The sequence below is a fragment of the Cryptomeria japonica genome, chromosome 8, assembly GCF_030272615.1.
Source record: "Cryptomeria japonica chromosome 8, Sugi_1.0, whole genome shotgun sequence".
NCBI classification, from domain to species: Eukaryota; Viridiplantae; Streptophyta; class Pinopsida; order Cupressales; family Cupressaceae; genus Cryptomeria; species Cryptomeria japonica.
In genome coordinates, this window is record NC_081412.1 from 129,746,933 (window position 1) to 129,764,619 (window position 17,687).

Here is a 17,687-nt window from a genome sequence, read left to right on the forward strand (position 1 = left end):
AATATAGAGGCAATGAAGACCTCTTTACATAGAGCACTTGTATCCTCATAATTTTTGGATGATGTAACCGTCACAACAAGAAACATGGCGGCCACATCCGTGTTTGCCCTGGTTCTATCTGAATTTGTGAGAAAGTCCGGGCCCAGGATGCTCTCAACCGCATCAATCACTAAGGTATGGGGAAGTCGCATGATACGCTTTAGGCGATCTCTGGTAATAGCCCCTTCAAAAGCCATTTGCCTCTTCGTATTGTATAGTTTGATCGGGGTATCCATCACTAGTTTTCCTCAATTCTAGCTCTTTGATGGATTACAGAGCGTCAATAAATTAACCTGAAGCTTGGTTAATAGCCGAATGGATTATTGATGTGAAATAACTGAGTTTGCTTATTCTTTCTAAATACATGCGAGCCATAACCCACTTTGGATGAATCTAATTGGCTAAGAAATAGTGCATATCCTTAAATGATGCGTCGTATGTAGGAAAATCCTATTGAGGAGCTATGATTAATTTTGGCAGATGATCAAACGAGTACGCCACACACCGAAGCCCTGACTTGTGATAATGATCAAGATTTCTTGGGGATCCTACATGCTTTGATGATCAAATACACCTATCTGGGGGTTTATTATTATATAATTGTTGTGTTTAGATATGAGTGCCACCGCCTGCTAAGTTACTAATCGTCCTCTGTTTCGTGAGATGAGGGACATATAAGTCTAAGGGCATAGCTGCTCCTCGATACTTGATGAATATTTAATTAATTTCAAGTTTAAGATAAAATGTTATATAGGTATGTTTTGGATTTGACAGTGTAGACTTTAAATATGAAAATGATTAGTAATTATTATTATTGGTTTCGGGTTGTAAGTATGAATTAATTTAAATATGAATTTATTTATATATATATATATATATAAGTCTATATTTCTAAATGTATATATATGAATGCTAATATATATATGTGTGTGTGTGTGTGTGTGTGTGAGTCAAAAGTATATATATAAATTAAATTTGATATGTTTGTCATATATAAATCTTATAATTGTTAGTTTCGAACTTTCTGTGATGTTCAATATATGTGATTATATATCTTAATATATCTATATCTTGATATATATATATATATATATATATATATATATATATATATATATATATATATATATACCCAGATTAATATAAATGAATCTATAAATATATGTAAATAAATAAATATATATATATATATATATATGAGTATATATATCAGTTTATATATTTATGTCTTAAATATATATATATATATATATGAATATTATATATGTGTATACATCCTCTGATATATATATAACCATTGTATATAAAATATATTTATATATATAACCATTGTTTCTGAGAGCTTGGCCTCACTTTCCTAAGTTTTAGGTCAATATATCATTCATAAGCCATGATTTGGCAACCCAAAGTTATGATTCATCTATCTACCACCTCTTGTTTATGTACCCAGATGCTATCCCTGATGATGGCTGATTTCCAGGATACAATATTAGACCTGCCTTAGATCACCCTATTAAGAAACTCAAGGAGTTAGTCTCAAAAAGCTTTCAAAAGCAAAGTGCATATTCAATGATTAATACCCTTCGAAGATGGGGGTAGATCAGAGTGTATAGGCGAGGCGGGTTCTTTAAATACTGCTGCAAAGAGAGCTGCAATACTTTATAGGTAAGAACTCAAGAGCTGGAGACTGCTAGATAATGCTAGAGAAAGGGACTGATAAATCATATGGAACTCTAAAAGGATGCAAGATTGAAAATATTTCTAAAAAATAAAAGAGAAAATAAAAGCTATGAAGGAATATATATATATATATAGGAATTTATGTAAATATAGATATTCTGAAAACCTTAGACCAAACAAACACAAGGAAAGGAAAGAAGCTAAGCAAAGACCCTCTTAAACAGAGCCTCAAGAGTAAAGCAACCCAGCATCATTATACCCTATTAAAACTGAAGGTCAAAAAATAAGATTGAGAGGGGGGAGAGGATTGAAATATACATCTGAGATTGTATATTTAGAGGAAGGCAGGAGCAAGGAAAAAATATATATGAACAAATTTACCTAACTTTATGTAAATATAATTATATAGGTGAATGTCTATAAATATTCTTGAAAGATAATAGAGAATAGAAATATATATATATATATATAGGACAAAATTGCACTCATGAAGGGCCTAGGTTCCCTGATGGTGACTGAGACCACTAATACATAAAAGGAGATGTAGCAGAGCATAAACCCTTATAATGAAGCCCCAAAGCTAAGTTGAAACTTCCCACAGTAATTATGCCTGAAACTTCTTAATATCAAACATGAGGCATTTCAAAAATATCCTTAAATGCAGGTACATGGATATTTACTTTTCATAGGAAGCTTAAGGCCTTCAGGCAAAGCTTACGCTACTTTTCATAATAGGTAATGAACGGCTAAGAAAGACCCGAGTAAGCAAGCTTCTTCAGAAAAAACAGTGATTGAAAGATCCACATTTTGCTTTATATAATCATATTCACATATCTATATATTACTTCTGGATATATGGCTGCATGTCTTCATTTGTTCAAAAAATATATGATTCAAAAACAGCAAAGAGGCAATACCGCCTCAAGTCCATCGGAAAAGTATTAATAGATCATTTATGAGGCATTCCTATTCAAGAGACTTATAAGCTAGTAAATATATTACTTCAAAGTATTCTATTACTACTGAAAACAAAAAAGGTTCATCTCTGATAACATAACCGCACCCTCTAAGCTTGCCTTCCCGAAGGGTCTTCAACCTTTCTTGCTTGGCCTGTGGGGGGCAAGGAACTGGAACTCCCTGGTGAAGCTGCTGAAAGGACAACAGGGGAACGAGGGAGAGGCACCTGATCAGGGATGATCACAATATTCTCCGCCTCCAAATAGTTCAGCAACCATTTCTCACGTGGGGGTTTCTTAACTTGGAGAAACCAAGAGAGAAATAGGAGATTCCTGCTTCTAATAGAACGAAGAGCTTCGAAGGCCACTGGGTCTTCAATTACTAGAATAGGGGAACGAGGAACTGGGATATTCTTCATGATAAGGATATCATAGTCTTGAGGTTTGGGAGCTGTGAGTTCCTCGTATATATTGACCATCACCCATTCTAATTCACCGACGATGTCTTTAATGAAAACCTTCTTGCATAATTTCACCACAGTGTCCCTATCCTTCTCAAAATGCATTGCGAGGGCTAAAAACATTGCTGCAATGTCCGAGTTTGCTCTGGTTTGGTCCTCGTTCATAATGAAATCCTTCCCTAGAAATTTCTTTACCGCTCCAGAGATCAAAGGGTTCTGTTGGACTAGAATAACTCTTAGCCTCTCGTCCTTAATCTCACCAACGAAGGCCATCTAGCGTTTCAACCCCAAAAACCTGAGAGTCGTATCCATTGTAGCTTAACAGAAAAACAACAGAGAAGACCAGCTTAGCATTCTAAAATAGGACTCGCACTCTTAAAGCTACATAATGAGCAACTACTAAATGAGAAAATACGAAGCATGCAGTGCAATCTTCAAGGAGCAAGATCATTATTACCAACGCCTAAAGCCATCAGGCGAAGGGTACCTCAACTGTCCCATCACTGCAGGGACATTAACTCGACTTTGCAAAGAGCCGTCAAAAGGCCTTGATCGAGAAAGGAAGCTGACGTGTGATGTCTGGCAATTATATTTCATACAACAGTCGAAGCTCACCAAATATAGGGGATCGGAAGATGAAAAATATAGAAGCGGATAGCTAGGTAAGCTTTAGTGCTAGAGGAAGGCCATATCTACATCAATAATATTAGCTATATATCCATGCCGCATATACTTAGATAAATATGAAAACATGTTTGTATACCTAAGCTTATTAATGTATGGTTTTGCCTCCTGCTAGTCCTAAAGCTTATCTAGACAGAGCAGTGGGACTATATAAAGCTACATTTAGGTGTAGCCGAGTCAGTAGGAGAAAATGAGGCCTGATAAAATACCCATATACATGCTAAAACATCTTTGTCTAAGCCGGATAAAACAGAACAAAGGAATAGAATATATCTAGATATATGTATATATAAATATATATAAAAGTGATTATGTGAGTAAATATATGTATATATATAAAGATAATAAGTAAGAGTTAGAAATAAAATAAATACTTAAATATATATAAGTGAGAATGAATAGGTATATATGAATATGAGAAAATCACAAAGTATCTGTATGAATCTTTAAAACCTATCTGAATGAGGGTGAGAGGTAAGAGGAGATATTCCTAGAAAAATATATAAATGATTGAATATTAAACAATGGCTCTAAGAATATATAAATATGAATAGAGCGAATAAAAGGATTTGAGCAAATAGAAAATGACTCTCAATTTGAAGGTGAGCCTACAAGGATCGGAACCTGCCCAGATATATATATGCATGTGAGTATATATATATATATATATATATATATATATATATATATATATATATATATATATATATATATATATATATATATATAAAAGATAATGTAGAAATACAATTGAGTAACTATCTATATGAGAAAGGAGAATCAAGTCTGATATAGATGTTTATATTAGAGAAAGTTTGAGACCGCATAATATCTCCTTTATATATATATATATATATATATATATATATGGATATGTAAATATCTAGATATGTTTATAAATATATATGTAAGATTAATGATTATCTGACAAGAGAATAATAATATGAGCGTCGGGGAAGGGAGAGCTACTCTGTCCCAGATAGTTCTACAAAGGTTCTGGATTACAGAAGTGGGAGATTTTGTTTGTATATATAGATATAAATGTGTATATATATGTCGATAGTATGACTGAATAAGAGGATGGATGGCTAAATCGAGTTGGATATAGATGACAATTACCAAATACGAATATAGGAATGTTATAAGAGGGGTCTCTTCGCGATCTTGAAGGTGGGGGGACTAACTGGATGAAGAGGAAAGATGGGAGAGACTATGATGAATAAAGGATAATACAAATCAAGGGGTTAAGCCTAGCTGCCTAAGCTGAAGTGTGGGAGAACAAGAATATGGAAATACTTTAAATGAATATAAGTCTGAATGTCAATGAACTGCAGGGTTCAGGGGAAGGTTTGAATAGGGGGGCTGATCCGAGGTAGCTGGGATCCAGGCAAGAGAGACATAAGGGGAGGGAAGACTTGAAGACGGAAACTGGGGCGAAGAAGAGGACCTAGCCTTAGGTTGGCACAGAAAGGAGCTTGATGCCATCAGCTCCCATGTTGGCTAGCTCATCTGCCCTTTTATTGCCTTCCCTATAGATATGATTAACTGTATACCTATCAAAACCTTTGCATAAGTCCAAAGCCTTAGACAGCAAGGTATTAAGTTTCCAATTAGGCATGCTCCCTTTCCTTAGGGCATTGACAATTATAGCCGAATCTCCTTCAATATCTAAGAATTTAACTTCAAGTTTCCTACATAAGAGCAAACCTTCCACCAGGGCCATCAGTTCCGCCCAATTGTTTGTGTTGATGCCGACCGGAGAAGCCAGGGTTTCTATTTCTTTGCCTTCCCAGTTATGAACAACGCATCCTATCCCGGCTTGCCCTGGGTTGCCCCATCAAAGTTTAGCTTCACCCACCCTTCACCTGGGGGCTGCCATCTGCATGTCGCCCTTGATCGAAGGCTAGCAATAGGGCCCACTCCTACAAAGGGAGGGAAGGATAAGCCCTTCCATCATTTTTTCATCTTTTCATCCTAATAAGATATAGAGGCATTTTTTAATGAGCTTGAGGTGAGTCTATTGTTCACGAGCTCAGTGACAGCTGACTCTATCTTGTTGATGATTCTAAGGACATCTAGTTTTTCATTCTTAAAGAGACGTCTATTTCTCTCCTTCCACAGTTCCCACATTATGGATGATGGGAGAGTTGTCCATAAACCTTCAAAGAGACAACCACGCCTAAGGAGAGGCCAGGCCTTGAGCATTCCTAAGATGGTGTGGGGGAAGGTTGCAGACCATTCAAGTTTATTGGTGAACCATATCCAACATTGATGAGCAAAGGGGTAGTTAAGGAGTATATGATTGGTGTCCTCCTCGTCTGCCTCGCAAAGAGGACAGCTGCTAGGACCCTCATATCCCATACGCCTAAATTTGTCTGCAGTTAGGAGTTTGTTTTGGATCGCAAGCCAGAAGAAGATACATGCCTTAGGTAGACAGTTTCTATCCCAGCAGAGATTCAAGGGAAGCTCCAACTTAGGTCTTAAAAATGCTTTGGAGATGTGAGAATACCCATCCTTGGGATTGTATTCCCCTCTTAAGGAGCCCCCCCATACGAGCTTGTCCTCGTTATGACTTAAGACAAAGTTCCTAGAATTGAGAATTGACATAAGTTTATGCTTGTCCTTCTCCGGGATGGCTTCATCTTCCCTTTCGATCCACTGCTAGCCAGCCCCTTCCTTTGAAGGGGAGAGATAATTATTTAACAAGGGTCCTCTATGTGATTCAAGAAGGGCCTAGGTGGCCCCGAAGTCATGGAGGTTTTCAATGGCTTTATGCCCACCCCAAGAATCAGACTAGAAAAGGGCTTTATCCCCGGACCCCAAGTTCCAGGTTAGCCTATCAGAGATAATCTTCCTGCAATAGAGCATAAAATTCCATAGGCAGGATCCTTTGGGAGGGTTGGTCTCTCTGAAGATTTGGATTGGATCTTCTCCATTAAGGTATTTGTGGTTTAGTAATCTCGCCCATTTGAGGTGAGGAGTTCTGAACAATCTCCAAACCAACTTGGCACCCAAGGCTCTACCTTGATCCCATAGGTTTTTGATGCCAACACCACCATCTTCTTTAGGTGTGCAAATCTTATCCCAAGAAATAAGTGAGATTTTGTGGCTGCTACTAGCACCTTGCCAAAAGAAGGTCCTGAGATGCTTGTTGAGCTCAGCAAGTTTGGAAGAAGACAGATGTTGGCAGGAGAGCTGGTAAATGGGCATAGTTGATAAGACCGATCTAACCAAAGTTGCCCTACCAGCCGAAGAGAGCCATTTCCCCTTCCAAGTGCTAATCCTAGACTTGATTTTGTCCACCAAGTTGTCCCATAAATTTGAGGATATCCTGCCCCTATCAAGGGGAATGCTTAGATATTTGCAAGGAAGGGTTCATTGCCTATTTCCAGGACATTGCAGATTTCTTTTCCTAAATAGGGGTCTATGTTGAACAAAAAAACTGCAGATTTAGCCAGATTTACCTCTTGAGCCGAGGCTAACATGTAGGAATTGAGGATGCCTTTGAAGGCCCAAGCTTCCCTCGCACAACCTTGCCCAAAAAGCATTGTGTCGTCAACAAATTGCTGGTGGGTGAAGGGGGGGAGGCCACTAGTGATGGGGATTCCTTGGATCCTCCCCTCCTCTTTGGCCATGGAGATGGATCTGCCTAGGGCTTCAGCCATGATGATGAAGAGGAAGGGGGACATAGGATCACCTTGCCTAAGCCCTCTCGAGCTACTAAAGAAACCTTCCAGAGAACCATTAACCAGAACCGAGAATTTAGGGGTGGAAATGCATTTAAAGATAAGGTTGATCCAAGTTTTGGAAAAGCCAAAAGCCTCCATGCATTTGCAAAGGAAGCGCTAATCAACTTTGTCATATGCTTTACTTATGTCCAATTTGATTAGCATGCTTGGGGTTTTGTTGAGCGGAACCGAATGAATGGCCTCTTGGGCAATAATAACCCCATCATAGATTGATCTGTCCACTACGAAGCCGGTTTGTTCTTTGCTAATAATTAAGGGGAGGAGATTCTGGAGTCTAGCTGCTAAGGTTTTAGTTAAGAGTTTATACAAAGTGTTGTAGAGAGCAATTGGTTTGAAGTCATTAAAGCTATCAGGGTCCTCTTTTTTTGGAATGAGGGCGAGGAAGGTATTGTTGACCTCTTTGAGAATCTTACCAGAATTCCTCACACCCTCTAAGGCATTCGTGAATTCTGTCCCCATAAAACCCCAGCATTTTTGGAAAAAGCTAGTGGGGAAGCCATCCAGGCTCGGAGCCTTATCCAGATTCATCTTGAAGAGGACAGATTTGACCTCCTCGACTAAGAATTTCTTTAATAGGACTTGGTTGTGGTCATCGGTAATGAGTTTTGGGAGATTCTTAATAATATTGAGTTGGCCCCTAAGGTTGGAACCTTCAAGATTGTTTAAGATTTTCTCAAAGAACCTGACTGCCTCAGAGGCAACCTCATTCGGTTCAGATAGGATGGATCCTTGGCAGTTTGTGATCTTAGAAATTCGGTTGACCCCTCTCCTTTGCTTGGTACTGTTATGGAAGAACTTGGTATTCCGGTCCCCATCACTCAGCCAAGTCTCCCTAGATTTTTGTTTCCAGAAGATCTCTTCGTAAAATAGTATCTTCTCATACTCAGAGAGTAGGTCCTTTTCCTTAAGGAAGAGATGTTCATCCATCCCCTTCTCAAGTACCTCAATGTTAACCTTATTAAGATTATTCTCTATTAAGGGTTTTTTTGTCAAAGATGTTACCAAAATTGGTCCTATTCCACTCTAAGAGCTTCCTTTTTATAAGCTTTAACTTACTAGCAACAATAAACATCTTCGAGCCTGAGAAAACAGAGCTACTCCACCAATTCTCAATTAAGTTTAGAAAGTTGTCATCTCTAAACCACATGTTCTCAAATTTGAAGGGGCACTTTTTAGGGGCGTGGTCAGATAATAAGTTTAATTGGAGTGGGAAATGGTCAGATCCTGATAAAGGGAGAGGCTCTGCCTTTAGGGAGTAATTTAGCTCCGAGAGCCCCCCATACATAAAGAACCTATCGAGTTTCTCAGCAATGTTACAGAAACCAAATCTTCTATTGTTCCAGGTGAAGGCATTCACTGCCGTCTGGATTTCCGACAGGGAATTCCTGTTGATCCAAAGATTGAAATCTACAGCTGATGGAGGGAGCTTGCTACTTCCTCCTCTCTTGTCTGATACCTTGGTGATGGCATTGAAATCTCCACCAATGATGCTTAGTTCGTTCGGGAAACTTCTTAGGAAGGACTCAAGTTCCATCCATACCTTCACCTTATCCCTATTCTGGATAGGGCCATAAACGTTAATCAGTTTGAATCTAAGGTTATTTTAATAACTTACAACATCTCCTCCTATCCAATTTTTCTTAATCTCTAAAGGTGTAAACGAAAGGGATCTAGAATCCCAAATGATAGCTAAACCCCCTGAGGCGCCTATGGTCGGGGAGTGTTTTAGTTATCTAACACCTAGTTCTTGCTCAAAAAGGGAAATCTCAGAGGAGTTCATTTTTGTTTCTTGAATTAACATTAAGTCTGGTTTAGAATCAGAGATGCAACGCTTTAAGATGCGTTGTTTGTTAGGGGCATTTGGACCCCTAACATTCCATGTTATGATTTTCATGGCTCTGTGGGGAGGAACTTCCCCTCCCCTGCATTAAAAAGAGTAGATATTTTAGATGGACCCCTAGCTTCTCCATCCTTTAATCTCAGTTCAGCGAGGGATCTCCTGCCCCTTCTTTTACTGATTCTAGCACAATCAGGAGAGTCTTTGCTTTTATCAGAGCAGAGAATGCCTAGGGTGTTAGGATTATGATTTTCCAAGTTATCTGATGCTATAAAGAGTTCATCTGTTTCTAAGTCGACTCTAGTAATATTTACTAGATTATTGACAAGGAAATCTCTTTGTCTTTCCAATTCCTCATCATACAGATTTCATCAACCAATTGATCCATAAGGTCATTTACTACTTCTTCCCCTATAAAATTGGCAATGATGTTAACTTCCTTAGTCACGCGTTCACTCTCAGATTCTACAATTGTAATAGGATCATCCCTTAGAGATGGAGGGCGGGATCCTTCCTCCAAAGGGGCCTTCATCCATGAGACTTGAGAGATTGGTTGATCCTACTGAGAAGCCATTGCTGGATCCTGGAGAGGATTATCTATCTCTTTTGATTGCGCTGGGAAGGTAAGATCCTGGAGAGGGGGGCCTCGAGGGATTCTCTCTCTCTCTGGTAGGATAAGAGAGCAAGATGGTAACATATTTGTCATACCAGGCTGCTCTTTCTGGGGGAGCCACTCACTGATTTCTCCCTCTTCCAAATCTCAGTCCCTGAGAGAAGATTGAACTATAGGGAGGTTAATAGAAGGCAGTGGTTGGAAAGGAGAGCACAAGGTCTTAACGGGGGATCTCTGAGGACACAGATCCGTGGTAGGATGATTAGTTCTAATATTATTAAATCCCTCAAGGGTGAAACCCCCTCCTTCCACAAATCTGATTAGAACGATTCTAGACTTGGGAAATGATTCAGGGAAAGAATTTTTAAAGGGGATCTTCCTTGGCATATTAACTTCGAAAGGACCATTATAGAAGGGTAATTCAAGGGTTAGACATAGATTATCACATTTTAGTGTTATGGGCTCTATAGTTTTAATGTTAATATCCATGTTAACAATCAAAAGTTGGTTGAAGAAGCTTAGGGAGGATTTTTTAACTTCTACAAATTTACCTATTTTGTTCCTAATAATTCTTAAATAATCATTGTTTCGTAATTCTACAGGGAATTTTTCGAGTGAAATAGCTCTATTAACCATGCATGAATTTAATTGAGATGGGTGAACGAGGGGTTGCCATCCCCGGCAATCAAACCCTATGCCCTTGAATGTTGATAGGCCCCCGTTTAGCAAGGAATTTCTCAAATTTTGATTACCGCATTCAATAGCTAAGAAATGATCAGGAAGGATGTCAATTTTTACCTGGTTATTGAGAGAAGACACCACCCAATTAGCAATTTGTTCAGATAGAATCCCCCAGCCTTTCCACCGTGCAAAAATCATTCTATTGTTGCAGTGCATTTGATACCTAACCTGAGTTTGGATATCAATTTCAATGACCAGCCTGTTGGGAATAGCTTTTGATGATTTGCCCAAGGATTTTCGAGGAAAGAGCAGGGAAGCCGAGGGTCTGTTTGACCGGTTAGGTTTTACAGAACCCTCCTTCCGACCAAGGTTGGGATTTCGCGTGAGGCTATTTGATTTCCCTACTGCCTTATTATTTCTACCCCTTACCACATGCCAGTTTCGATCCCAACCCTTGAAAGAAGGAGGGGGATCCCTAACCATATCAACCAGAGAGTACTTTGTTTTTGCAAAGAAGGCTTCTTGCTCGAAGGTTCGAGATTTTACCCTGCTAAGTTCCTCTGACCCAGTGTGATTAGCCAAAACAGCGAACCGATTTTCATAACCTCTGTGAATACCACGCAGTGGATAAGGATGCTCGCGAAGAAATGGCGATGCCTTGTATCTGCTTTTCACATGCAGAGCCATGTTTAATTACCAGTTTTTTTTTTTCAATTGTATTTTAAAATCACTTGAACTATCTAATTTTTAACAAATATTTATTGTAAAGAGAAAACTCAAATTCAACTCCTAGGGCTTTAACTATCAAAATTAAAATCAACTAACAATTTTATGAAAGACTATTTACTAATAAATTATTTTTTAATCAATATTTAATAAATATTTATTCTAAGGAAAAAACTCAACTTTGACTATGCCAGTAATAGTTGTGCCTAGTGATAATCTAATTTGTAGTAGCTATAATCTCCACCAACTCAATAAAATTATGATATATTTACCTAGCAAGAATATCGATTGATCTCATTAATGAAAGATATTTAACTACCTGGAACATTACATTGCATCGTATATTATTTTACTTATATAGTGCAAAATCATTCATAGTTGTAATCTAATGAACAAATCCCTAAAATCATTCATAATTGTAATATGATGAACAAATCCCACTTTTTAAGATTTCCAAGTTTTTATATAAAAAATTTAATATATATGTTTGATAGCATAGAAGCATTCCAAATTGTTTAAGATAATTTTCAATATTCACTTAATAATATAATAACCCATTGATATCCATTATTTATTTAAGAGGTACAAGTATAGTTATAGTCTAATGAGAGGAACCATCATTGTTTTAATATTTTGATTTAATAAAATCCAGTTTTCCCTCTTCCTCTATTCTCTCACTAAATTCCTTCATTTTTTACTTTTCCATTCATTAAATAATATTTCTCTATTTAATTAATATCCCTTCATCCAACATTTAATTTAATAATTTCTCATTATTTAATAAATGTTCTCTCCTCTATATATAATTAAATCTCATTATTTAATGTTTCATATCCTTCCCACCTAAATTAAATAAGTGTCCCCAATTATCTAGTTTTGGATATTCATTTTAATTTTAAATAAAATATTATAATTGTCCCAAACATGCTAAGTGGCACCTTGATTTATCTCTCCCCAAGCCACATATCTATACCTTCCATGTCACATGTCCTCCCTCATAACGTCCTACCCTCTACTTGGCCCAACCTTCTAACCTCTTGGACACATGTCCATTTCCTCATCCTTGAGGAATCAAATTCAAGGGATAAGATTCATAAACAAGGGTGTGCAAAAAAAACAAAAAAGACCTAAGGAAGCAAAAATATCACTTTAGATCTATCTAACAAAATTCAGAGCTATAGTGTTACTTATGGAGTCTGAGTGAAGATGCATGTTGTGGGTGACTAAGTCATTTTTCTTTTCCTTTTCAACAACCATCCAAATTTTGTCGGCAACATGATCATCAAAGGATATATTTTTAGAAGTTTAGACATTAATAAGCCTATCCTCATGAATAGTGAACCATCATATGTTACTTATGAGACCTTTATATGTGATTTAAACCTATATGAGACGTATGATCCTTTGTATTTAAAGCATTAAAACTCCCCACCTTAGGAGAAGGGGACACATTTATAGCTACTAAAAAATTCCCCAACATATTGGCAATTGCTTCAAAACAAGATTCAACATATAATTAGAGTGGAAGATTATGGAGCTGAACTAACATCGGCACAACAAAGGAAAATTTTGAGGTGGGGTTAAAATTTGGGTGTGAAGTTTTAAGCGTAAGAATGTGTTGATCCCATTTTTAGAGATTATTGTAGCAATTTTTTTATGACCAAACACCAAAATTAAATTACCATAAGTGCAAGGGTGCATTATCGTAGGTGTTTTAAAACTAGTTATACATTATTGCTAATTTCCTCAAATGTGAATGAGTAGTCAAGAAACACACCATCACTACTCTACAGAGTTGGGGGAATGTAGGCCTACATACACAAGATAGTATTATATGAGAGCTAGCCCAAAACGATCCTTCTCAAAAGGAAATATCTCTTGAAATTAGCAGTCTTAAAGCTTCAATCCATGACTCTCCATCTTTAATTATAGCTATTAATGGGCATTGTTCTCCTTGGATCCAGAGAGTATTAATGATTCAAACACAAAGGATTGTATGTCTAATGTAAGTTTAAATCACACAAAGTTTTAGAAGTAAGATATGATTATTCACTACTTCATGAAGATAGGCATATTAATACCTCAAATTCTAAAATTGTGTCCTTCCATGATGGAATTGCCAACAAAATCTAAATGGTTGTTGAAGGAAATGAAAAATGATTTAGCCACCCACAACATGCATCTTCATTCATAATCCATAACTAACACTAAGGCTTTGAATTTTTTAGATAGATCTAAGGTGTCTTTTTTGCTTCATAAAGTCTTTTTGGCTATTGTTACACACCCTTGTTTATGGATCTAATACATAATTTTAGTTTTCTTCTTTCTAAATAATGGGTGTGATCCACATGACTATAATTTATCTGTAAAAAATACTCTTAAAAATAAATTAATTATTAAATAATTTTAACATTAAATTAAATAACACTTCAATAAATTAAATAATTCAAATATAAATTTTGTGGAAGATCTTAATAGAATCCTTAGAATAGGGGATATTTTATTTTTGTTAAGTATAAAGTAGGTCACTTGGTTTAATGGCAAAGTCCATGTTGTAGGCACCTAGATGGTGTCGAGTTCAAATATTCTACTATGCAATAGAAAAATAGTATAAAGAATGAGACCATAATACAATTTTTTCCATATTTCAACTAATATAAGAAGAAAACATAATAAGGTTGTAAGTATTCAAATTTCCACAAGGAATATTGTGAATGATATAGAGGCCATTAGGAAGGAAGATATGAATTTATTGAAGGAATTATTGTAGTTCCAAGGAATGGAACCATAATACAAATTTTATCCATATTTCAACTAAAACAAGAAGAAAAAATAATAAGGTTGCAAGTATTCAAATTTCCATGAGGAATATTGTCAAGGATATGGAGGCCATTAGGAAAAAAGGTATGAATTTATTGAAGGAATTATTGGTTTTTTCCCTATAGGAAGATTTGTTTTCTTAGGAAACTTAGTGAAGGAACATCCCTAGGTTAGTGAAGGATTTTCAAAATGAGGAGGTAATGAAGGCATTTACTTTAGATGAAATCAAAATAAAGCTACAATTTCATTAGGGGCGAGGAAGACTTTAGGGCTAGATGGTTTTAAGCAAGATTCATTATGTCAATTTATAATATTCAAATTTAATATTGTTTTCTTTCTTTTCATCTATAAAAATATTTTTTTGTAATCTATTTTAAAGTTGGATTATCAAAATTAGCATAAAAATATATTCCAATCTAAAACTAAAACAAAGCCAACTAGTTAAGACTAAAGGAAATAAAAATAAAAATAAAAATGTACCCAAATTTCTTGAATTCCCTTGGTTTGTCCATGATTTTGCATCATTTTGGTATGTTCAAGTGCTTAGTTTGATTGAATGTACGTGCATTCATATGATGGACAAATTAAGGGGTTTTGCATCAATGTTTATATACAAATTTCAATAAAATAAATTAAGGTGTTTTGCATCAATGTTTATATACAAATTTCATTGTTAGTAGAAAATAAGAAGAAATCCATTGATTATTTGGTGAATTTGGCTCATATTGGAGCTACAAGAGCAAATCAGTGGGTAGAAGGCACACCAAATTGGGGTTTCTCCTAGAGAAGTTCAGGAAGTGCATTGGAATAAGGATTTCTTCACTAAATTGTTTTAGATAATTATTGGATAGATGAATAAAGCTCATTGGATTCATTAGTTGCAGCTGGAGGTGTTTCATTCATTATTACCACTTGTTCAGGCCAATAAATCACCTTCAATTCCTAGCGTTGGACTCCTAGTAGGCCAATATTGGCTTGGGTTGTTGAAAATAATCATTTGTTTCCATTTGTTTATTGCTGATAAATAAAATTAGAAGTTTGAACTCATTTTCGAGTCTATTATTTTATGTGTTGTTATTATTATTCATTCTTGCATTGTCAAAATCCAAACCATAAACTTCAAAAAACTCAAAAAAAACATAAAATTCCTTCAAACCCTCAAGGCATTAATACCTTGGTCAAAGATTAATATTGAAACAAACAAATCAAAATTGAGCCATCTCCTAGCCGACATCTTTTAGCAATCCTAAGTCATTTTCTTGTATCTCCATGTTCCTTGGAAGATGTACTTGGGTGCCTAAAGACATGTTGGACAAATATTTTGTAATTATTTATTTAAGACATATAATTACTAATATGGGATGCATAGAGACAATGGTGATGGGGTCACTTGGATTTGCATGTCAATGCAGGCAATTGCATGTTATTTGTATGTTGTCTATATTGGGGTGCTAGGTAGTACATGTTAGCCTTTAGAGACATTGGGTATAATGGAGCATTCAAAATTGACCAATTCTAATTGGCTATAGGTTGGACGTCCATGTGAAGGCCATATGATAATTTATTATTTTTTAGTATGTTTATAGGTGGACAAGTACAGGGGCCATATGTCTTTGGAGGTGGTTTCTACATCTTTTTTTTGAAATACCATGGTGTTATTCTCACCCCATCTTTCCTATAAATTGACAACTTTAGATAATAGTATTGTATCATTGTTGCAAGTAATGAAGTGCTATCAAATTGAAGACACAAGAGTGATGGAAGTGAATGTATTGTAATCTTATATATCTGTAGATAATGCATGTTTGGCCTCTCTTCTTGGTGATTTTTTTTCCTACAAAGGTTTCTCCACATAAATCCTATGTTGTGAGGTGCTCTTGTGTTGTTATTTTGTGTCATTCTTGTTGGTATTATCTTATGGTGATATGATATTAATTTATAGGATGATTCATGTTAATCTAAGTAATTTTTATTAAGCATGTTGAAGTGGTTGATTTAAGTATGACAAATAAGATATCTAACTATGGATTTTTTTGTATTAAGGCAACTTAATTTTCAGATTTGTATACAATCATATATTTCATAGTGTATGGTATAAAATTTGTATCTCACCAAATCTATTGTTGGGTTGGAAATTGTTATATTGTTCCACTAATATTCTCTTATTTTCTAAACATTTGGTATCAAATTTTGGTTTGTGTAAGCCTGGGACTTGTTGGAGGCATGTGGATTGCAGTGGATGTTTTGTGTATTTACTTTTTATTAAAATTTGTGAGAATGGAAGCCATGAAATATACCTCTCAAATGGATATTGTCAATGACACCTATGATGGGTATTGGAAGATATTGTCAATGACATCTATTATGGGCATTGGAAGTTCATGTGTGTTCCTCATGGAGTAGGTCATGTATCTACTTCTCACATAGTGGTGACTTTGAGCTCATGTTTGACATTATATGACTCTCCTCTTGCTTGGTGGTTATATTTCTCTTACTTGTGGTCATATGCAATGAAAGGGTGCTCATGTTGGGTGTACACTTTTATCCCTCTAGTCACATGTGAACACATACTACTATTTGGACTATGTTGGGTATGAAGTGTTTATGTTGGGTTCATGGTAAGAGGTATAATCCTAGCCATATCAAGATTTCAATCCGAACCATATTAAGAGTAGTACCCCTCCATGCTTTTCTTTTGATACTTATTACTTTAACTTGTTAGACTATGTTTGACTCTATGTGTGGTTTATTTCATTGGTTCCTCTATGTGTGGATACATTCATGTGATCACTGTCATTGGACTATTTTATGATGCTTATATGTTTTAGGACATGATTACTATTATACTTTATTTGAGACAACCATATTGATTTTAGGGATGGTATACTTATGACTTGGATTATATATTGGTGATTTATTATAATGCTTTATGAGACGTTAATCTATGATCATATGCTATTATTTGGATTTGATTATTAATTATTGATGATATTGAGGCTTATGGATTTTATGTGTAGAATAGATCTTTATTGTATTGTTTGCTTGGGGAGTAGGGTGAAAGGAATGATTTTGTATCACTCATTTGAGCTCCATACGACATGACGATTTTCTTTCACTATATGGGAATGTGTGTGTGTGTGTGTGCGCGTGCGCGCGTGTGTGCAAAACGTTTTGTGCAGGTTGTAGGTACCAGGCATTAACTCCATCTAGTCCCACGGTTTTGAGAGTGCCTTTAAATCCCAATGGTGGTACAAGAGATATTACAAGGCCCAAAATGTATCTAGCCCTAGCCATTGTCCTAACCGAGGGACAATTATCTAGTCTTTATTTTTATCCCGTCAGATTTGTCATATAGACAATATCTGATCACCTTGTTGTCAGTGGTAAGTCTTGTTTTGATAATGATATTATTTTATGATTTACTTGAGTGTGTGGGATTTT